This window comes from Hyla sarda, chromosome 2 (genome assembly GCF_029499605.1).
Source record: "Hyla sarda isolate aHylSar1 chromosome 2, aHylSar1.hap1, whole genome shotgun sequence".
In the NCBI taxonomy this organism is placed as follows: Eukaryota; Metazoa; Chordata; class Amphibia; order Anura; family Hylidae; genus Hyla; species Hyla sarda.
Window position 1 is genome coordinate 204,889,311 of NC_079190.1, and position 24,912 is coordinate 204,914,222.

The window sequence follows — 24,912 nt, forward strand, 5'->3', positions numbered from 1 at the left end:
CAGCCACAAGTTTATCTTCTGTACTATAATAGGTAACTGTAACAATATTCAAAATTTAGAAGAAAAAAAATCTAACATCTAAATTTGGTAAAATTAAGCATACCTGACATGGGATTAAGCCACTGTTTTACTACATATTTTCTAATACTGTAATAGTTAGGCTTTCTGCGCTGCCACTGGCTGTATATATGATCATACCTTATTATTAATAATAATAATAATTCTTTATATACTCTCAAATTGGGGCTTCCCATTGGGGCTCACAATCGAAACCTATCAGTATGTTTTTAATCTTCATGCACGATGTATGCATTCACTTTAGCATCACTAGTCTGTCTCCTCCCATCAGCAAATTGGCACTGAAACATCAGCCAAACTAATGGGATAGGCATTGGGGAATCACCAAGCGCTCTTTTCTCCCAATAATGCCTTAGAGTCACCGCTTCTCTCCAGTTCAGCAAAGGGACTTTTTAATAACCAGTTTCACAAATTGGGAAGAATAGGCCAAATCCCACCCTGAATAAATGTGTTTCAAAGATTGTTATCCAGATGATTTTGACAAGAAAAAGATTCAAAACACACGGAAGCATGAATGAGGGAGCTGCTTCACATAGAGGTGGTGTGCCATGGGTGCACCATCCACCAATGAGACTTTAGACTCAATTTGCAATAGCAAATGTTGCAGCAAATTAGATTTATGCACTCATCATTGTGCATTAACAGCCTACTTTCAGTGCTTTCAAAAAGGTTTTCCTGGCATTTTACATGGCCGAGCAACAGAATATGTCATCAATGTCTGATCAGTGGGGTCCTGACACCCAGCCCCCCCATTGATCAGCTGTTTGCTCTGGCATATACACAATGAATGGCTGGAAGCAGCTGAAAAGTATTTATTTCTTTTTTTGGATAATGGTTTATTTTAAACAACTTTTTTTCCAACAAGTTTATCACAAAAACAAGATGCATACAGAGAGAATACATTATAAAAAGGAATAGAAAATGTATAATACAAGAAGAAAAGATAACTATTAAAAAAAATAAAATAATAAAGATATATATTTAACATGTCAGCAGATGTCTCGTACTATTTGGAATATAGCATCTACAAAACCTCTACACATGTGAAAATAACACATTACTTCTCTGAGGTCTGAGAAATTGCAAGCCTACGGGAGGGGGACATGACAGGTATCACGCCCCCTCCCGTAGGCTTGCATTGAGGGGCGGAGTGTGACATCACACGGGAGGGGGGGCGTGACGTCACACGCCGCCCGCCCTGTAGTCGCCGTTAATCAGTCCCGGAGCGAACACGCTCCGGGGACTGATTACAAACGGGGTGCCGCGTGCATGATCCTGGGGGTCCCCAGCGGCGGGACTCCCGCGATCAGGCATCTTCTCTCCTATCCTTTGGATAGGGGATAAGATGTGTAAGCACCGGAGTACCCCTTTAAACTAAAACAATACGGTTAGTCAGATAAGTATTTCTATGAAACCGAATTGAAAAAAGTATATAAAACTAGTTAGTGAGGATAGCAAATGATGGAAGAGAACATTAAATCTGTCACTATATTATTTTATTAGTAGAATTTGCTGAAAGCTCTTTATCTTCTACTTTCTTATGATATTACAGCTCTTTACTAAAAAACATTATTGGATACCAGATCAAAGGCATTTTACTGCACATCACACTATTGTATATGTACATATATCATTTTAACATATAAAGTTTGCCATATCACTGCCGTGAACTTAATAAAATAGTGACATTGTGTTGATGTTCATACTGAGAATGTTGCTATAAATGGTGCAATATAAAGTCTTTTTTTCAGAGGTATATTGGGAACAGCTGTGCATGGATTCCATGTTGCTGGAAGGAGATTATTCAATGCTTCACATCTGGTTGTGGAATGTAACCACGGTGAAGTGCTGCTTGTTTACTGAGAAGGAACGATCTGATCACTGGCTGACTACTGCTCGGAAAGATATCAATTGAAACTTCTTTAACAGCCTTTTATACCTGTCAATAAGAAGCCTCATGCCTATCTCTCTATTAGGAGGATCCCATAGACTTACATAGAATGTCGTAAGCGTGCACTTCTCCTGGCTGGTTAAGGTCTGGACACCAATCAAAACTTTTGATATGTTTCTACAACACATAAATAGTTATTTTTCATGAAAGTTCCTATTTAAATATGTATACCATGGTGCTGTATTATTGAATAGTCTATTTGTGACTACTTTTGCTCTCCCTCACACTGATATACATCCTATTTGTGGCTTAGAATAACATTGTCTGCTACAAATAATATTTTTTTTTTTGTTGCGTCCTACATTTTATGGTAAAATGAAACGTGTTATTACAAAGTACAATTGGTCATGTTAAAAAAAAACAGCCCTCATATGGTTCTGTGGATGGAAAAATAAGAGTTATGTCTATTAAAAGGCGAGGAGGAAAAATAAAAATGCAAAAATGATACTTGGCCTCTGTCCTTAAATGGGCACTGTCATTAAACATTTTTAATATTTGATGCCTTATGCCAAATAAATAACTTTGCAATTGGCTTTCATTCTGGCCAGAACACATTCTGTCTGGTCAAAATTTCAGATTTTGGTCTCCTGCTTGTAATGGCAGGAGACCAAATTAAGGAAGTGTTTCTCTGCACTGAGCTTGATTGACAGCTGCAAAAAGCCTCACTGACAGGTGCACAGACAAAAATCTGCACAGTCTGAAAGCTGCAAAGAGCCTCACTGAAAGATACACAGACTAAAAGCAGCTGCACAGAGATTGAGGTCTTCTATTCATCACAGCACTGCAACAATGTGAGGGCTGAAGTGGTCCCCCAGCAGGCTTCAGTGATGTCTTGACTGCTGGGAAACCCCCACTTTCTCCTGCTGGGAAATTGCACTATGTGAGCGAGAAGAACTGTAAGATACAGAGCATTTTAAAGCTCTGAAATTTTTTTAACAGCCGGAGGGGTGTTAGCGGGGGTCAAGTCCTGGGGAAAAAAAAGTGTGGAAACTCACCCAAGATTTACACTTAAAGGGGTACTAGACATCTTATACCCTATCCAAAGGATAGGGGATTAGATGTCTGATCCCAGGGGCTCCCCACGTTCTCCTTGCTGCACCCGGCGTTCGTTTAGAGCGTTGGGTGCAGCACCGGAGGCTCGTGACACACTATAACCTGGTTACACAGGTGTACACATCCTCTTATAACTAAAGATGTGGCTGTGTTCAGAATTAGAAAACAAGAGAACAAGAGTTTGGGGGGCTCACACTGTGCTAACATGTACCAAGGTTTCTGTGTTACACGTAACCCTACATGCCAGAAAGGGAATAAAGAATATAGTGGTATACAGACCTCTAGGTGTGTATGTGCAAATAGACTAGCAGTAGATAATATGAGTAAAAATGTGTTTATTAATGTAAAATATAGTAGTCCTAGCAGGGCCCTTGCTATGGATCTACGAAATATATTAACAACGAATTTGTACAAAAACAGTTAAAAATAATATTACGTTGTGCAAAAAATAATAAAAATGTTAAAATATAAAATGAAATAATGGGGCAGTCACCAATGGTATAGGAAATTGTGGACAGTTATAGTGCTTTGTAATCCATAGAATTGCTTTGTAATCCACAGAGATACTTTTAGGGGGAGATTTATCAAAACCTGTGCAGAGGAAAAGTTACCCAGTTGCCCATAGCAACCAATCAGATTTATTCTTTCATTTTTAACAAGGCCTCTGCAAAATGAAAGTAGCGATCTGATCTGGTTGCTATGGGCAACTGGGCAACTTTTCCTCTGCACAGGTTTTGATAAATCTCCCCCTTAGAGTATACTTCAAGTATAGTTGCAGTCCACTGAAGTTTTAGCAAAATAGTAACAGAGTATCAAATAACGTATATGTCGGTGCTTCTGCACCACTCACCGCTCCGCTGTGTGCAGGAAACCTGGGATGGAAGCCCCTATTTCGCTGGGCTCCATATCGCAGACTGGCTCGGCTTGGCGGCCGGCTCAGTGTGGATGTCTGCGTGATTTCCGAGGATTTCCCAATTCTGATGGCAACAAGGATGCGGTGTGGGATGGTGAGTGGATGCAGGTGCAGATTAGCAATACTGAAGGCGTCGTCCTCGTATTTGAGAGCGCATGTATGCACAATGGTCCCAAAAGCAACAGATTCCAGCTGTTGCAAATGGTAGGATGGTGTTAGGCTTCCAATGGTGATCTGAATGCTGAGGGTGGATAAGCTAGACGCGTTACGGGAGTGACCACTTTTTCAATAGCTATTAAGGAGATTCCTCAGGGTATCTATTCATATATATAATTAAACAATGACTGTTTGTAGATTTTCCATATGACCTTTACATACACATCTGGTTTGAGATTTTATAATTACACCATCCTTCTATATATACATCTATCTATATGTCTAAAACTGTAGGATATCCCTCCTACATATATGTATGTAATATCTAATAAACCAGCGCTATACCCTGCCGGTCCCCTCACAAACATATAGACCATCATTCCATTTCACAAATATTTGCGCCTTGGTCACCATCCTCATTATTTATTTTTATTTTTATTTATTTATATTTTACATACATCTTTATCTATTTGATTATTATGATATTGTTATGTGTATATTTAATATACTTTTCTGTTTAATACTATAATTTTATATCTACATCCATGCAAATATTTTCCTTTATATTATATATGTATATGCACTTCATTTAATTTTTTACCTGCGTATATATATGGGTGATGAGACCGCACGGAGGGGGGGGGGGGTGTAATAGCCTTTATCAAGCATGGTAATAAAGGCTATTACATGCTTGATAAAGGCTATTACAGCCGAAGGATTTGCACTGTATTTTGGGAATAAAGAATACCAGCTTTTATTGATCCAAGACCTACTTGTGCTGTGATTTTTGGACTCATATAGTAATCCAAAAGACAGCGGCACTCCAATAGATGAATAAAGTGAGGTTTATTGCATACAAACGTGAGGTGTGCCTCACGTTTGTATGCAATAAACCTCACTTTATTCATCTATTGGAGTGCCGCTGTCTTTTGGATTACTACTATTGGGGGTCCTGACCCGGACCAGACACAGCAGGCACCCGGACACAATTTTTTTATTGGGACGTGCCGCTTCTTGGTGTGGACTATATATATATATATATATATATATATATATATATATATATTCCTATACCTATATATGCATTTATTTTGTGGCAATATATATATATATATATATATATATATATACACTCCCTTATACATCCAATCCATATACATATGCAGCATTTATATATATATATATATATATATATATATATATATATATATATATATATATGCATATATCTGCATATACTGCCTTTATAAATCCATTCCTGGCCATTTTCCGGTACAGAGATTAACATCACCCCTGAGCAACCCTGGTTCTGATACAGAACAGGTCTTACTAAAAACAAAATGGCCCAATCAGAGATAAGCAACACATATATAAGTTTTGCACACCCACACAGTCTGCATATCGCTATTGAAAAAAAGATCCAGCAGATCTCGAAACGCGTCTAGCCCCCTCTCATCTTATATGGCAATCTATAACAGCAGCATACTGAAGCAAAGATACAGCTACAATCAACTTCATCCACTCCTGGTGTGCATAGCGCACAAAGCAATTTACCGACACGCCGGCCAGCAGACCTCTCCCCTGCCTTGCCAGTGCTGATGACTCACTAAACCCAGGAAGCGACTAGGCGTCCAGGCTGGAATCCACAGCGGGTAAGTAGAGAGAGCTCCGTGGAACCACGCCAGGACGGGTGAGACAAACTGTCCTGAACTTTGACAGCTAGTTATCTAGCGAGTGCATGGACTACAAGTATTTCTATAGTTACATAGTAACCACTACACGGACAATAAGCTCTCCACTGTTATATACCAACATAGACTTGTATGCTATGGACACTTTACATTGCTCATCGCATGCAATGTGTGCACACTGCCTGCACACTATTTCTCTATAGACATTGAACAATATAGGTTGATAAAACGTACTTTTACATAAAGATTTTACTATATTTTATCCTTATATATCTATAGGCATTTCTGCAAGTGCCCTGCAGATAATGCCATATATATTTATAATAAATAATACCTTTTCCTTATCTAAATTGAATGTTTAAATTTTTGTATATCTGACTGTGACCAGACAATACCATAATACTGCTTATGCTCCTATTAGTGAGCTTATGAAAGACTAGATTTGAGGAAAGTGTCCCCTCTCCTTTTATTGTATATTTGCTCTACAGGTTGCATAGGGTACGCAACTTTATACAATAGACCACATCTAGCTTATTTTTTAAAATATCAACTTTTTCTTGTGGTTTGAGCTACCTTCCTTCCATATTTCTCACAAACCAAGTAGAACAGACATACATCCTAAAACTGACAAATGTAACAGACTAAAACTAAAATGAGCATGCTATTTAACTAAAAACCCAGATAAAATCACAAGATAAAAACAAGGTAAATGCTCAAGCAGAAATAGTAGCATTATAGCAGACAAACAGACAAAGAGTATTGCACTAACAACTTCATAGCACCCTGTATGCACAAACAGACATCATAGTAGCAACAGGTCAATCACCAGCTCAGAACCTAGACTGAGCTGGAGATATATAGACACACCCGCACTGCCATTGGGTGAAAGGCTAAGAGCTTTAACTATTCCCTAGCCGGGGAACATCAAACTGTTCAGCCACAACCTAAATCCAATGGCCGTGTCTGAACATAAACCAAGACAAACATTACAGGAGGCTTCCAAGAAGCCTATTGCAAAGTTAAAGCAACTGCTGAAATTTTCGGCAAGTACTGGCTGTGTGTTAAATCTCCTGAATTCTTGATGGACTATGGGGTAGAGTGGCAAGACGGGAAGCCTTTTCTTACAAAATCAAAACATCCAAGTCCTGCTAAAGTTTCCAAAAACACACATCAAGTCCTCCAAAAACATGTGGTAAAATGTGTTATGGTCTGATGAAACCAAGACTGAACTTTTTTAGCCATAAGAACAACATACCCACATTGAAGCATGGTGGTGGCAGCATCATGTCTTGGGGCTTAGTCAGTTCCAAATACCATGCAATTTTGGCACAAAGCTTCATATTATGTAATCTTTCTTCTATTTCCTGTTCAAAGATTTCAGATTGTATTGCAATTGAACTGTTCATGTTATAGATCAGATTAAAGGTGTAAAAGGTTCTGACATGTCTCATTCTTCACAAGAACCTGGCATTTTAAAATGGTTTGTAGCCTTTTTATCCACTGTGGTGCAGAATAGCAGAATAGATGATAGAAGGGAACAAACCTCACTCTTAAAGGGATTGTCCCACTCACAACACAGGATGGGGTACAGTAATAAAACAGAATATAAATGTGTATATAATAGCAACCCCCTCTATGCATCATAAATATAAATTGTGCAAAAGGCTTTCATATCAATAGTGAGAAGGTAAAAACTTAAACATATCCCACAGAAGCGGCACTAAAAGCATTCCTATATTTCTGATCCTGAACAACCCATTTCAAAATAGGGATGAGTCTCCATGAGCCTCATTGCTTGATTTCACTATGGTACACACCATAAAGAGGTTAAAGGGTTCATGTCTCTTTAAAAAAAAAAAAAAAAACTTCTGACATGTCCTAGAGAAGTTTTAATCTACAGAAGTCCCATTGCTGAGATCTCCACAATCTCTAAAATGAATGGGCAGCAGCAGTGGTGTGCCCATGTGCCTTTCTTTGGTGCTGCCTGGCCATGCTATCTTAACCATTTATGCAGTGTACAGATTGACAGAGTAAGTCACTAGAGCTTTAGGTATCCTTTAACCTAAATTCAATTCTCTATTCATCTACTGTCAGTTCAAAGCCTACATGGGCAATTTCGTCAGATTTGTTTGGAAGATAAGGAAAGCATGCTGAGTTATTCTTCTCATACAAATACAGCCACCAAGATGGAACCTGACTGATCCCATTATAAGACAATGTGTTCAGCGGTAGCAGTTGGTATCAATCCTTTGACGTCTCCAGTAAGTGATAATGGTTTCCCTTATAATGAAAACAAATACCATATCTATCTATCTTCTTTATGAAGTCATCTATTATCAATGTGTACAAGATTATATCAGAGAAGTCTGAGTTATGTAGTTCACAGACATGATGCTCCATTATATGAACATGGCCAGTAGCATCAGAATGTTAGTTGTAATTAATAAAGAGATGACGGGCGGTGCAGGGGACAGAGTATCGTGATGTCATGCTCCGTCATGCTCCCTCCAGTAGACTTGCATTGAGGAGGCGGGCGTGATGTCACGATACTCCATCCCCTGCTCCGAGGTAAAGATTTCAACTCACCCATATAGTGCACCACCACTGCCTTACCTCAATATTATGTTATATGATGGCTTAAACTGAAAGTTACTGCACTTTAGACAATGAGTATGATAAGCTTATAGGAGGGCAGGGGTCCCAGTTCTTCAGTGCACTCCATTATCAAGTTAAAGTCACATTTCATTTTCTTCCTCCCCCATGAACCCTTTTTTTTGTACAATCAATTCATAATTTTGTAAAAGTGCCTCTATACACTGCTCCTTGAATGTTTTTAGAATCTCTTTCCCTGTTTAATTTTTATGTATGAAATAATAAAGTAAAAATTTCAGTAGCTATTGCTCTCTGTCTATTTGTATAACAATTCTAATTAGAGCTATACTGCACATTAGTATATAGAGACCTATGGCACCATTAGGAAGGAATGACTAATTAATGAATATGGGTATATTTGATGGTGGTGTTTTGTATCTAATAATTGCTTAAAAATTACCTGATACTTAAAGGGGTACTCCGCCCCTAGACATGTTATCCCCTTTCTAATGGATAGGGGATAAGATGTCTGACTGTGGGGGCTCCCACCGCTGGGGACCCCCACGATCTCTCCAGCAGCACCCCTGTTCTCCAACTGCACGGAGCGAAGAACACTCCGTGGCTTATGACTGGCGATACAGGGGCCGGAGTATCGTGATGTGATGGCCCCGCTTGTCCTTTGGATAGGGGATAAGATGTCTAGGGGCAGAGTACCCCTTTAACCACAAAACACAAAATTGATTAAAATTCAGATACTTATTACATAATCGATTCACTGGTTTCCTCATTTAGCAGTTATGATAAAGCCCCCAAACATGTCTAGGATGTGCCATATATATTAACAGAGGCTTAAAACAGAGAACATTTTTAGAACTGCACAAAGTTTGCAGCTCACATCCTTATACATCTGGATTCTCACAAATATCTGTCTCACTTCAAAATCTCAACTTTCATCACTTAGAAAAAACAGCAAGTTACATAATTGAATAACAGATGAAAAGCTAAACTGATACCGCCTCTGTCACTGGGGACGAATAAATCCTTCACCTAATGTGTAATAAAACATTACTTGATGTTGCTAGTGGGACATCCTGTACTTCCAATGTTTTCTCAACGACAGAACATGGCACACTAGAACACGAGCGCTGGCGTGTCACTGGCAGCATACATTGTTTTAATTCCACTGACAATGGGGAAGGGGCATAATCAATACAATGGCCCTCATTTACTAAGAGTGGAGTGTAGGTTTCTTTGTGGGTTTTAGTTCCCTACAATTTATTTTCCACTGTATTTACTAAGGTTTTCCTACATTTTCCACTTTCCCTACATTTTCCTTTTTTTACACCTGCTCTGATCTGTAGGGTTTTCCTCAGCTGAAATCCACCACATTTTATGTGGAAACCTTAGTAAATATGTTGGGTTTTTGTGAAAATGTTGGGAACACGCCCCTTTTCGGAGACCACGCCCCTTTTCATGACGGTCACGCCCCTTTTGGGGTTTTCTTAGCAAAATGGAGAGTTAGTCAGGGTTTTTTCAATTCTGGCGCAAATTCTGCCGCACATTCTGGCGCAGACAGAATTTCTGGCGCAATGCGACAGAATCTGGCACACAACCCGACAAAACATGTCGGGTTTGCAATAGTAAATGAAGGCCTATGTCAGTAATAGACAATTACAACAGTGTAAAGTCAAGTGAGACTTTTCTGATTTGAACTCTGAATAATACACATCTGAACAAGCACATTTAAATCAAAGAATGCCTCTTGTCCATAGACAGCGAGGAATATAATATGACAGAAGATTATTATACTCTTTCTGCTACTTAGTAACAAGTTAGTGAAGAGCTTAGAGGGACTAATAAGTGAAGTAGGATGATGAAGAACAGCATATCTTTTATGTGGTATGGCTTATGTCTGAATGTCAGAAAATGAAATCACTTAGGCTGATATAAGAGAATGTATAGTGCAATATAACAAGTACAGTATATCAAGGGCTGGTTTATTAACCAAATCTGCACTATAACCGACAGAACATGTTTCAAATAGTTAACATTAGGGACATACCATATTATTCGGCATATAAGACGCTCCGGCATATAAGACGCACCTAATTTTATAGGATAAAAATCTAGAAAATAAAGATTCTGAATCAAATACAATGTAAGGTATAGGTATAGGACAGTGATCTTCAACCTGCTGACCTTCAGATGTTGCAAAACTACAACTCCCAGCATGTCAGGAGTTGTAGTTTTGCAACATCTGGAGGTCTGCAGGTTGAAGACCACTGGTATAGGAGGTAGTACTCATGTGTCCCCGCTGCTCCGGACCCGTCACCGCTGCCCTGGATGTCGCCCTCCATCGCAGTTGTCGCGTGCCCGGGGTTTCCCCGTCGCTCCAGAACGTCTCTGCTGCCTGGTATCCTCGCTCTCCATCGCCGCAATGGTGTCGCTACGCACGCCGCTCCTATTGGATGGCGTGACGGCGTGCGCGACGACGTGATGACGATGAAGGAGAGCGCCGGCCATGCAGGGGATCCTGGCACGGAGCAGACACCGAGGAGGCAGGTAAGGTCCCCTCAGCCCCTCAGCGATTTCACCTCGGCGGTCCCGAACAGCCGGGTTAGTGTTATTTTCGCTTTAGACGAAAGCTGACCGCCGCATCTGAAGGGTTAATACAGGGCATCACCGCGATCGGTGATGTCCTGTATTAGCCGTGGGTCCCGGCCGTTGATGGCCGCAGGGACCGCCGCGATAGGGGTGTATTCGCCTTATAAGACGCACTAACTTTTCCCCCCGTTTTGGGGAAGAAAAAGTGCGTCTTATATGGCGAAAAATAAGGTACATAACAGAGGGTGAGGGGCCACTAGATAAAGGACATCCAGCTAATGTCATACCTATTCCCTGAGTGATGGGGAAATACACCGTTTTTCCCTCCCCACAGGCCATAAGAAATTACTATCATCAAAGAAAAGCTTTTGACATGTTAGCATTATTGAGCACTGAGGTAGGATTTAAAATTTGCATATTATATATCAGATTCTATTCATATCAGAATGATGCCTTGGTCACCTAATGCTCCCTAGCCTATGTTTCTGCACAGAAACTCCAAAAAAAGGGCTGTGGGAAGAGTCCCCAGTAAGGGCATCTTCAGCAGGAGAAGGGTAGAGCCAATAACCAGTACAGGTCTAGCTTCTACCAGAGCAATATCTTTTACCTTTGTTCCTGCTACGCATACAAAACACTACGGTCTGAAGAGTGTCATTAGTAAGCCTAAAGAGGACTTGTAACCAACCCACTAAAATTTTGATTTACTGTCAGACCATTTCGGCCTTAAAGGGGTACTACGGTGGAAAACTTTTTTTTCAAATCAACTGGTGCCAGAAAGTTAAACAGATTTGTAAATTACTTCTATTAAAAAAATCTTAATCCTTTTAGTACTTTTTAGCAGCTGTATGCTACAGAGGAAATTCTTTTGAATTTCTTTTTTGTGTTGTTCCCAGTGCTCTCTGCTGACACCTCTGTCTGTGTCAGGAACTGTCCAGAGTAGCATAGGTTTGCTATGGGGATTTTCTCCTGCTCTGGACAGTTCCTGATATGGGCATCGGCAGAGAGCACTGTGGACAACACAAAAAATAAATAAAAAAAATAAAGATTTTCCTCTGTAGCAAACAGCTGCTAAAAAGTACTGAAAGAATTAAGATTTTTTAATAGAAGTAATTTACAAATCTGTTTAACTTTCTGGCACCAGTTCATTTAAAAAAAAAAAGTTTTCCACCGGAGTACCCCTTTAAGGACTCAGCAAATTTTACTTTTACATTTTCGTTTTTTCCTCCTCTCCTTCTAAAAATCATACCTCTTTTATATTTTCATCCACAGACAAGTATGTGGGCTCAGTTTTTGCGCGACCAGTTGTCCTGTGAAATTACATCACTAATTTTACCATAAAATGTATGGCACAACCAAAAAAATACTATTTGTGTGGGGAAATTGAAAAGAAAACCGCAATTTTATAAATGTTTGAAAGTTTTGCTTTCTCGCTGTACAATATACGTAAAAATGACATATTTTCTTTATGATTAAAATGATACACATGATTACATACTTTTCTATTATTGTACTGCTTAAAAAAAAATCACAAACTTTTAACCAAATTAGTACGTTTAAAATCCCTCAATTTTGCTGACCTATACATTTTTCATTTTTCCGTATAAGAGGCGGTAAGAGGGCTCATTTTTTTGTGCCGTGATCTGTACTTTTTATTGATACCACATTTGCATATATAAAACTTTAATACATGTTTTATCAATTTTTGGGGGAAAAAAATGTTTGTTTTTTTTAAAAGCAGCAATTCTGGACTATTTTTTTTTTTTTTTTTTACGTTCACGCCGTTCACCATACGGGATCAAAAAGGGATTTTTCAAATTTTTTTTACTTTTTTTTATACATTTTCCTTTACTTTTATTTTTACACTTTAATAGTCCCCATAGGGGACTATCTATAGCAATACTTGATTGCTAATACTGTCCAGTGCTATGCATAGGGCATAGCACTGATCAGTGTTATCAGTCATCTTCTGCTCTGTTCGATCTCAGACCAGAGCAGAAGACCCCGGGAGACGGCTGGAGGCAGGTGAGGAGACCTCTGTCCACCCTGCTGGATGATCGGATCCCAGCCGCATCCATTTTAGTGACCGCACTGCCGCAGAGTCAGTGATCTGTATTGATCACGGCATCTGAGGGGTTAATGGCACACATCAGCGCAATCGCTGATGTGCGCTGTTATCGGCAGGTCCCTGGCTGCTGATAGCAGCCAGGACCTGCCGCGTATGACCCGAGCATCGGTCTGATGCTCGCTGTCATATACAGGACGTAAATGTATAGCAGCCAGGACCTGCTGCGTATGACCCGAGCATCGGTCCGATGCTCATGGTCATTTACAGACCGTAAATGTATGTCCTGGTGCGTTAAGTACCACCGCACCAGGACATACATTTACGCCCTGCATCGTTAAGGGGTTAAAGTCCCTTTATTTACGCTCCCATTCCTGACATATAGGGGGAGATTTATAAAACCTGTGTAAAGGAAGAGTGGTGCAGCTGCCCATAACAAGAAATCAGATGGCTTCTTTCATTTTTCAGAGGCCTCTTTAAAAATTCTTCTTCTACACAAGTTTTGATAAATCTCCCCCATAGTGAATTTGGAAAGTGTTCAGGCCCTATCACTTTTTTCATATTTTCTTATACTGCGTACTTGTGCTAAAATAAAATACAATAAATGAAAATAAATCAATTCATCAATCATTTGCAAATCAATACCCCATAAAGTAAGAACTAAATGTTAGAAATATTTGCTAATTTATTGAAAAGGAAAAACTCAAATATTGCATTGACATAAGTGTTTAGACCCTTTACTTGGTACTTAGTTGAAGCTTTAGCAGTGATTACAGCCTCACGTGTTCTTGGGTATTGAGCCACACGATTCGCACACCTAGATTTGGGGATTTTTTTGCCATTCTTCTCTGCAGATCCTCTCTAGCTCTTTCAGGTTGGGTGAGGACATTGGTGACCAGCCATTTATTTTGGTCTCTATAGAGATGTTTGACTGCATTCAAGTCAAGGCTTTGGCCTGGCTACTCAGGGTCATCGGGTTATCGAGATCATATGGGGCCCCAGCAGATGGACCATTGTGATCATATAGTTATCCCAGATCCTGTGGATAGGTATTAACCTTGCAAGTTGGGAAGTAAATATGTTGAGAATAGGGCTATATGTGGCCTCTGGGTTAATGTTCAGGAAGAAGCCTATACTTATGCTCTGCTAATTTCTTGTAAAATATAGTGGCTTGATCAGATGGCTGCCATGTATGTCTCCAGAATACCATACAGATAACACAAGGGCATATATAAAGGATAGTGGATAGTATCCATGTTGGCCTTTTTTTTCCTTCTAAGATGTGCCACATAACACAATTACGGAATCATGGCAGAACTGTTGCCAAAATATTGGGTAAATAAGCATAGAGTTTCCAGAGATGGAGAGAGGGGGTGAGTAGGTATTGTTGTTTCTCTGTTCTACAATGAATATTTGAGCTATGCTATGGTGTCTACACATGGCCCCGATTCAATGCATTTCAGCCAAAACCATAAATTATTAGGCTGGACTCCATCCAGCATCAGTTGCTTTGTTCATGCTGCTCCTTTCAGTCCCAACAGGTGATAACTGAACATGTGCGTTACTCTTCATTGAACACCGTAATTGAGATGAATCGCTATTGTCTTCACACTCCGATTGTGAAAATAGTTTGTACAGTTTGCATAGCCATGAGTATAGGAATTCCCTGTGAAGTGGATATGAAGATAAAGGCACTTTACTGCCTTCTCTTCTATATTTGTACTGTGAAAAGCTTGTGTTCTGCTGGAGAACATGTTCACGGTGCTTTAAAGTAAACAGTCAAGTTCTACATTCCACAATCTCAATTCCTCCTAATGCATTCACAATCATGATAAGAATACTGTATAAATGATTAACGTATTCCACAATTCTCAAGCATGCAAATCATTTGTATTATCCAGATATATTTATCTTCACTGGAGAACTTCTCATTCTGTGTCTGTGTGAGTGTCTGAACGAACTGTACTCATTGCACAATTCAGAACCCATATATGGAAAAATGAAATATTTTAAGATTTTGACTGTGATTTTGGCTTTATTCTGGGATTGTGTTAGTTTATGTTGTCTGTATAGATTATCAGTTGGAGTGACTGTTTTTCATATAAACAGGGTTGACTCAAAATGTTACTTCTGTTTTGAGCAAACAAAAATCGTCTTCCTGCCACAAGCATTATTTTTCATTTTGCAAGTTGATATGAAGTTTATGAAGTTAGATCAGGTCAGAAGGCAATTTACAGTACACTGGAGTGAACGTTCATAGACTGTTAGCAGAATACAACCTACAAAGATAATTTCCTCCTGGCTCCAGTGATAAGTTGACTGTATCTAATGTGTAAGATCACTATTATGCTAGACAGGACTGAGATCTGGGGAACTTAACACCTTGAGATCTTTGTCCTGTTCCTCATACTGCTGAAAGTGGGCATTGCCATTTGGGAATATGGTAGCCATGGTGGAATGTACTTGGCTCTCAACAATGTTTAGTTAGGTATTACATTTCAAAGTAAGATCCATATAAACACCAGGACCCAAGGTCCCCCCCCCCCCCCCCCCCGAACCATGCCCAGATCATTATGCTCCACTGGCTACTTCCTATTGTGTATTCCTGGATCAAACTCTTCCTTAGGTAAGTAACACACATGCACCTAGACATCCCCATGATGTCAAATAAAACGTGATTTATTAGAATAAGCCACATTCCTCCAATGCTCTATCGTCCTTTCCTGATGCTCACGTCTATTGTAGGCACTTTTGGAGGCCGACAGGGATCAGCATGGGCTGTCTGACCATGGTTATGCAGCCCCATACACAGCTAGATGTGATGCACTGTGTTTTCTGACAATTTTTGCTACAGTAGCTCTTCTATGAGAACTGATCAGATGGGTTAGCCTTTGCTACCCATGCGCATCAATGATACTTTAATGCCCTAGACCCTGTCTCTGCTTTTATTGACCGGTTGTCTTTTATTTGACCACTTTTGGTAGGTACTAACCAATGCATACTGAGAACACTCCAGAAGACCTGTCAATTTGGAGATGTTCTGGCCCAGTTGTCTAGCCATCACAATTTGGTCCTTGTCATAGTCACTTAACTGCTTACATTTACCCATTTTTTGCTGCTTCAAATAAAACAACTTCAAGAACTCACTGTTCACTTGCTGCCTAATATATTTCAGCCATTGACAGGAGTCATTGTCACAAGACAGTAAGGTCTAAAGTTACATGATGTTGATTTTACAAGTTCACCTATGGACAAGGTATGACCCACTGTGATATTAATGAACTTGGCTGAGGTCATCCACGAATAGTTTCTAATACCAATTGCTTGTGACTTGCAGGTAGCATACAGATTCAAGGTACCGAATTGTAAGCTGATTCAAATTTAAAGGGGTTATCCACTATAAGGTGATTTTACTACCTGACAGTACTAACCATGCTTAGGAAGAATCTGTGTTTGTCTTGGAGCTAAATGTTCAACCATGAGTCAATCATAACGCTGTGGCTATCTTTTTGTGAACTAGCTATTTTCTGTTGGAGTTCTCTCCCTCAAACTACAAGTCTCAAAATTCCATGTTTGTAAGTGTGAGGTCACTTTTCTTCCTCCACCACATCAGCCACCCCATGCATTGAAACACACTTGTGCTCCCTTCAATGCAATAGACCAGTGTTTTCTAAACAGGGTGTTTCCAGCTGTTGCAAAACTGCAATTCTTTGCAGAATGATCTCCTTCCCACCCAGCAGTCACTCCATCCATTGAAGCAAAAACAGACTCCTTCTGAACACCTGACTAGTGATGTAATGTCTCAGGCCACAGTGCAACCTGGGAAAACCTGAGATGACACTCATTTTGTATCCTGCAAAAAATAAACTTTGGGGAAAAAAATCACATAAAAATTGCAAGACCACCATCACACACAGGAACAGACACTATATTATGAACTACGCTAACTTTACAGCCCCTGTAGCATAGTCAAATAAAAAAAAATCATGGAATACCCCTTTAAGTTTGTACAGGGAGAGTACAGAGCAGAAATGTAGGCATTCGCCATAAAGCAATTTGTTGAGCATATTTCATGTGCTTAGTAAGTGACCTGTGCAGTGTGACACTGATGCCTGGGCCATAATTTAGGGTTTAAAAGTATCATGTTATGAAAAGACACCTGTTTTCAGTTCTTCACTTTGTACTACAGATAGGAAATTAGGATGAGTCATTTTTGCTGGTGGTTTCAGGTTCTAGTTTGGTTTGAAAACATTGAAGTGATGAGACATCAAAGAGTTATTGAAAAGTACAGTGCACAAAAAAAATGTGCAAATGGACATGTATTTGAGAAGAGCTTTTGTACGAGAAGAATAAAACAGTTATGAAAAATAAAGATGTAAAAATGTTACGTTACATATTCCATGTGTAAAAACCAAACAATGAAAGTGCATAAGTTCTTTCAGAAGTGGCTCTAGGTACAGAATGCATGAGATAAATCCAAAGACTGCCACATTACCTAACGGTATATGACTATACAACCTAGTACCCCTTATCGTCCATAGACTCAGAGATTAATATTTATATGCAAAAGTGACCCCCTTAACAACCTATGATATGTTATTTCTGCAGGAAGAGGGAACTCTGTAAGAGGCATATCCTCATCTTGCCTTTACGGCAATGAGACAGAGCATTAATCTGTCCTTATAGGACAGTAAAGTATAGGACAGTGGTCTACCCAGCATTCCCGGACAGCCAACGGCTGTCCGGACATGCTGAGAGTTGTAGTTTTGCAACATCTGGAGGTCCGCAGGTTGAAGACCACTAGTATTGGAGGTTATACTCACGTGTCCCCGCCGCTCCGTACAGTCACCGCTCGTCACCGCTGCCCTGGATGTTGCCCAACATCACTGTCGTCGCGTCCCCGTGGTGTCCCCGACGCTCCGGTAAGGCCTCTGCTTCCCCGGCATTCTCGCTCTCCATCGCCACCATCACGTCGCTACGCATGCCGCTCCTATTGGATGACAGGATGGCGTGCACAGCGAAGTGATGACGTCGATGGAGAGCGCCGACATGCAGGGGATCCCGAAGAGGACGCGCCGGAGCCCCGAGGTCAGGTAAGTGATCGTCAGCGGACCACACGGGGCACCATAAACGGCTATCGGGTGGCAGCTGAAGCAGTCTGTGCTGCCGGATAGCCGTTTATGCGATGGCCCTAACATACAAAAGCATCGTATGTTGATGCTGCCTTCAACATGCGATGGCCTCTGAGAGGCCATCGTATGTTGAAATGATCGTATGTGGGGGCCATCGTAGGTCGGGGGGTCACTGTATTAGTGGATTACTTTGCAGCAAGGAAACACTTGTCAACAGTTTACATTGAGTGCACAGAGGAAATGAGTTTCCACTGACATCTTAGCATAAAATGGGCATACTTTTGCTTGGAGTAACATATCAATAGAGATTTCATTCTTAAAATGTTCAGTCAGTTTTGATATACATTCTAATAATGAAAGAGACTTTACCTAAATCTATACTAACATTATTGAAAAATTTAAAACAACGTAGTACATTAGGACTACAGCTCAAATTTTGCGGTTGTATTTATCAACAAAGCCACTGTTAGAAGCCATTGAGTACATAAGAACAATCCCTTTAAGGGTACGTTCACACGTACGCAGATTTGATGCACAGGATTTTCTGCTGCAGAATTCAATGTAAACTAAACGACTGAACACAGTTTCTAAACTGCAGTTACAAATCCTGCGCATAAAATCTACGCAGGATCCTGTATGTGTGAACTTACCTTAAAGGGGTATTTCGCTGCCTCCGCATGCATAACATTTTATTTCAAACACTTGGGGAGTCATGAGTCACGGCCATGTTCCTCATGACATCACACCACGCCCCCCTCAATGCAAGTCTATGGGAGGGGGCGTGACGGCTGCCACGCCCCTCCAATACACTTTCATAGAGGGGGTGTGGTGTGACATCACAAGGGGTGTGGCAGTGACATCACAACCCCGCCACCTGCACCCAACGTTCTAAAGGAATGCAGGGTGCTGCACAGAGATCACGGGGGTCACAGTGACGGGCCCCCGCAATCAGACATCTTATCCCCTATTCTTTGGATAGGAGGTAAAATGTCTAGGGGTAGAGTACTCCTTTAGGTCAAATCTGTGCTTGAGTAATAAACATTACACGCATTAGAAATGAAAAGGGAAAAGCTGCAAAACAGCTACAAATTTTAGGAGACACATCACAGTTAAGCAAAGATGTAACCTTTCTATTGATTCTTTCACTCAACTTCAAAGTCTCAGAACAGTAGCATGCCTGAAGTCATAAGGTGCCAATACACTTTAAACAGTCAGCTCAACTTATTTCCACCAACTTTTGACTAACGTGTATGGTGGCATGCTGACCCTACCCCAAGAGATGATGTTTGTGGAAAGAAGGGTTGGGCATGTTGGATTTTAATAGCATGGCCAATTGTTCCAGGAGAGATAAGCTGCCGCCAGAGTGATCTGGCTGCGGCTTACCCATTCCCACTCCATAGGGAACATTCAGCTATGTCAAACATTCATGTGTATGGGGAGATCAGAAGAGATAGCTGTCCGGCAAATGAACTTTATTGGCTAACTGGACATTTCCACACAGTCAAGATTGGACAAGGTGGGGATTCGAGGAGTATCAGACCAGTAGCGGCAGGGGATCAGAGAGGTGAGTTATATTTTTATTTATCCAGACTGCCACTTTTTTAAAAAGGTTTATTCTGCCAAAAAAAAAAAAAAAATAAATAAACACTTTAAATTTTTCATTCTGATCCATGAAAGTATAGCAGTCTGTAGGGAATCACCATTTTGCTATTCTAGGTGTAAAAGTTCATAAAAAACTAACACATACCTATACGGAAAAACCGCTGACTTTTATTTTGGCGTAGCACCTTAAACAAAAAGGACATGCTCTTACTCCATCTTATAAGTAGACCAGCTGTTGTATGCATTTGTAACAATGCTGCTCCTAGAGACTGTTTCTTGACATCACTTTTTCTGACACTTTCCTAATTTTGAAAAGGCTGACAATGTTCTCGGAGGAATGGCTGCATGCATTCCTTTGCTCTTTAGTATACTTGGATACAGAAACAATATCTACAAGAACAGAGAGAATCAATTTTAAAGAATTCTAAATAATTTTGACATACAAGCATCTTGTTAAATACGCCTCAGAACATTTGGAAGGACACAGAGTGAAATGTTTGTATTCGAATTAACAGGAGATTATTGAGGATTCTTCTATAGACCTTTCTTTCTAATGCAAGTAATACAAGGGCAGGAAAATGAATTAACAAATGCCTTTATTAGCAACACAGATCTTACTTTGCTTCCTTTTCAAGGCATATAATTCAAGTGCTTGTCAACCCTGTGGCAACCACATGACTACATTATGAGCTTCAGAGGACATTAGAGAAGTTAAAGGCTCCTACAGTGCCATTCTGTTTAGTATTCAGGTGTTTCATTATCGTACGTGGGTCATGAGACTAGAATTTAGACCACCAGAAAATGACATGGATTTATGTATCTCAGGAAGTAGTCTGTTCTGGGTCAGCTGATTTCCTGTGAACTACAGGATATTATCACTACTATGATTCCTCTTGGCAGCTCCCAGGATCCTCCCCTCCCAGCTCTATCTGTATACTGCTGCTGCTATCTCTAGGAGATATATATATATATATATATATATATATATATATATAGTAGTTAAAGAGGTACTCAGCCCCTAGACATTAATGTTCACAATGCAGGGTTAGGGCGGCCGTGATGTCACAACTGACCATGCCCTCTCCATTCCTGTCTATATGAGGGGATGTGGCGGCTGTGGTCGCTCGTCATGATAGACATGAATGGAAGGGGCGAGGTGTGACATCACGACCATGGCCACCTGAACCCTGTGCATAAATGTTCAAAACACAGGGGGGCTGGCCCGGAGATCGTGTATGTGTGTGTGTGCGTGTGTGTGTCTGTGTTTTGGGGGGCGGGGTCCCAGTAGCTGGACCCTCTGCAATCAGACATCTTATACCCTATCCTTTGGATGTCTATACCCCATCCAAACCACTCTGCTAAAGCTTTGTATTTTTTGCTATGATTTTTCACAGTGCTATTGTACTGTGCTATTTTACTGCATTTGTGCAAATCACTTTAACAATGTGCAATGTTTACAGTGATTTGGGAAAATAGCAGAATTACAGACAAAACATGGTAAAAATATGGGAAAAATACAATACATTTTTAACACGTGAACCCAGGCTATAGACTTCATGATCATAGTCAAATCAATTTTGCCTCAAGGCAAAATTTCTCTAAAAAAAAAACTTATAAAAATTGCATGTTACCATTACTACAACAAAAATTACAATTTTAAACAAAGTTTCAATTCATGAGCTGAAGTACTGATAAAGTAGCCCCCGTGTCTGAATATGAGTAGACACGACTGGGATAGCACAAAAACATGTGTTACATCCATAAATATAATTCTGGAGAAGTAGACAAACCCCTTCCATGCACCATTTATAGAACCAAATGAATCAGCGAGACATAAGAATCAGATATATTGAACTTCAATGTCCAATTCTCAAATCTACTGACACATGATATTACATTGGGACAAGACAAGTTTTTCCTGGCTAGTAAATGGTATTTCATCTGGAAGCAGCCATTGTGGTCTTAGAACTGTACTGATTCATATCTTGTTTTTATCTATATTTAAAATATTTAAATTAAAAAAATCATGCAAAATATCATTGTTAGAGAATTCCAGTTATTTTAGTGACATCTGTTACCTTTAATACAGTGGTCTCAAACTGCTGCCCTCCTGGTGTTCCCCGCTCCTGCTGCCCTCTCAGCATGCCTGGACAGCCAACGGCCAACAGCTTTCCGTGCATGCTGGGAGATGACGTTTTTGAAACATTTGTAGGGCCGCAGTTTGAGACCACTGCATTAATATGCATGGAAAGCATCAAAGGGGTTGTCCCAGAAGTTAAAGTTTTCTCCTCTTTACAGGATAGGTGATAAATAACTGGTCAGTTGGGGTCTAAACACTGTTAACCCCTGCAATGACCAGAATGGAGGTCAAATGTAAATGGAGCACCAGTGCACGTTTGGCCACCACCCAAAAAAAAAAAAAATACAAAAATAAAATGTGATTTAATAGAAAAATACACAGAATTCCAGCAGGTGATGTAATGGTAAACACACTTAAAAGGGGTACTCCGTCCCTAAACATCTTATCTCCGGGATGGCACTGCGGCGTTCTGAAGCTTGGAGCTTCTGTGCTAGTGACGATCGCTGCCAGACCACCACGATCAGACATCTTTTTCTCTATCCTTTGCATAGGGGATAAGATGTTTAGGGATGGAGTACCCCTTTAATCACAGGGACTCTATAACTGAGTTTCTGAACCTTGAATTTGTTTGTTTTTTCAATTTAAAAAGATTTCCATCAGCTTTACTCACACACAGATTTATGTATACCTGTAAGCAGTAAAAAGCTGTATTTTAAGCATGCGATTACTATAGACATAATACTGCTTATCTCTTTGGAGGTCAGGATGAGATATGTAGATGTAGTCCATGTTTACTGACTATTATAAAGAATGTCTAATTTCTTGAGTATAGTTTAAAGACATCCAATACTTTCTAGAATCCCCATGTGAAGGAGAGGTATGCTAACGACATAACCAGAAGACGGGATAGCTATGAACTGACTGGCGGCATATTAAAGGGGTGATCCGGTGGAAAACTTTTCTTTTTTAAATCAACTGGTGGCAGAAAGTTAAACAATTTTGTAAATTACTTCTATTAAAAAATATGAATCCTTCCAGTACTTATTAGCTGCTGAATACTACAGGGGAAATTCTTTTATTTTGGAACACAGAGCTTTCCGCTTACATCACGAGCACAGTGCTCTCTGCTGACATCTCTGTCCATTTTAGGAACTGTCCAGAGTAGGAGAAAATCCCCATAGCAAACATATACTACTCCGGACAGAGGTGTCAGCTGAGAGCACTGTGTTCCAAAAAGAAAAGAATTTGCTCTGTAGTATTCAGCAGCTAATAAGTACTGGAAGGATTAAGATTTTTTTAATAGAAGTAATTTACAAATCTGCTTAACTTTCTGGTGCCAGTTGATTTAAAAAAAAAAAAAGGTTTTCCACCGGAGTACACCTTTAAAGGGGTACTACCGTGCTGACAACTTATCCCCTATCTAAAGGATAGGGGATAAGTTGCCTGATCGCGCGGGGTCCCACCACTGGGGACCCCCGCGATCTCGCACGCAGCACCCCGCTCTCATCAGGCCCCGGAGCGAACATCGCTTCGGGTCTGATGACTGCCGATCACGGGGCCGGAGTATCGTGATGTCACGACTCCGCCTCCATGTGACGTCACGCTCCGCCCCTCAATGCAAGTCTATGGCAGGGGGCGAGACAGCTGTCTCGCCCCCTGCCATAGACTTGCATTGAGGTGCGGAGCGTGACGTCAAACCGGAGTGGAGCTGTGACGTCACGATCACCGGCCCCGCCATCAGACCCGGAGCGGATGTTCGCTCCAGGGCCTGATGAGAGCGGGGTGCTGTGTGCGAGATCGCGGGGGTCCCCAGCAGAGGGACCCACTCGATCAGGCAACTTATCCCCTATCCTTTAGATAGGGGATACGTTGTCAGCACGGTAGTACCCCTTTAATGTTATCAGCCTACTTCAGTATGTCCAAATTCCAGAACATCTTCCCAGTTACACGTGCATCCCTATACTCCTTGGTTATCAGAGTTTTGTTTTGTTCATGCTGGCAGTTGAACTGCCTTAAAGGAATAAGACTTAGCTCTGCAAATGCTTGCCATTTAAACATATTCATAGGGTGGAGACCTTCCACATCTGTTTTCTCTATCATTGTGTCAACACCCGGGATATGGTTCTCCTTACTTTAACTTCAGAAAATTAGTTCATATTTAAATAAATACATTTTAAATTCTATTTAAGTTCTTACTTATATTACATAGATAACTATATGCTGCCAAGTGTACACTTAAAAAAATGATGAAAAGGGGTCATAAAGGCACAACCCAAGCTTTCTGAAGATAGCGAAATGACCGTGAACCAATAGAGTAACATTACATAACGTTTCCTTCACATTACTATAACAAGGGATCCACATGGTAAGACCAAAATGTTCCATCCTAATATTCTTTGTTTTCACGAAGATACAAATCATAATGGCAGGTCTCGAAGGCCTGATGTCAGACATTATAAAACATCCCTTTATCAGCTTCTAATATATGAATAGAAGGCTCCTACATGCCATCTAAAAAAAAAAAAAAAAAAGGAAATTTACATTTTATTGTCTAATTCCACTTTAAATGACTCATTGGCTCCGGGCTTGGTGCGTAGGAATTGTGCTCCAGGAGATATGCTGCAATAGCAAACATGAAACTCCCAATGGGATATGCTTGGAAGAGAAACATTTTACAATTGCTGCAATAATCTTTAAAGAGGTAATCCGGTGAAAACCTTTTTTTTTTATCAACCAAAAAGTTAAACAGATTTGTAAATGACTTCTATTAAAAATTCTTAATCCTTCCGGTTTTATACTAAAGAGGAAATTCTTTTCTTTTGGGATTTCTTTTCTGTCACAACCACAGTGCTCTCTGCTGACACCTCTGTCCATTTTAGGAACTGTCCAGAGCAGCATATGTTTGCTATGGGGATTTTCTCCTACACTGGACAGTTCCTGGACATGGACAGAGGTGTCAGCAGGGAGCACTGTGGTCGTGACAGAAAAGAAATCCAAA

General features: G+C 40.3%; 1 protein-coding gene across 3 annotated transcripts in view; it reads right to left on the reverse strand.

Moving 5' to 3' along the window:
- Positions 1 to 24,912, reverse strand: part of ARHGAP6 (Rho GTPase activating protein 6) — a 582,024-nt gene that overhangs the window by 157,973 nt on the left and 399,139 nt on the right. Inside the window, exon 1 of one of the 3 annotated variants that reach the window (XM_056556163.1) lies at positions 3,933 to 4,239. The exons of the other annotated variants lie outside the window; for them this stretch is intronic. The gene's annotated coding sequence lies outside the window, so the exon portion shown is untranslated. Of the gene's footprint in view, positions 1 to 3,932; positions 4,240 to 24,912 lie in introns of those variants that run through there. 3 annotated transcript variants of the gene reach the window in all.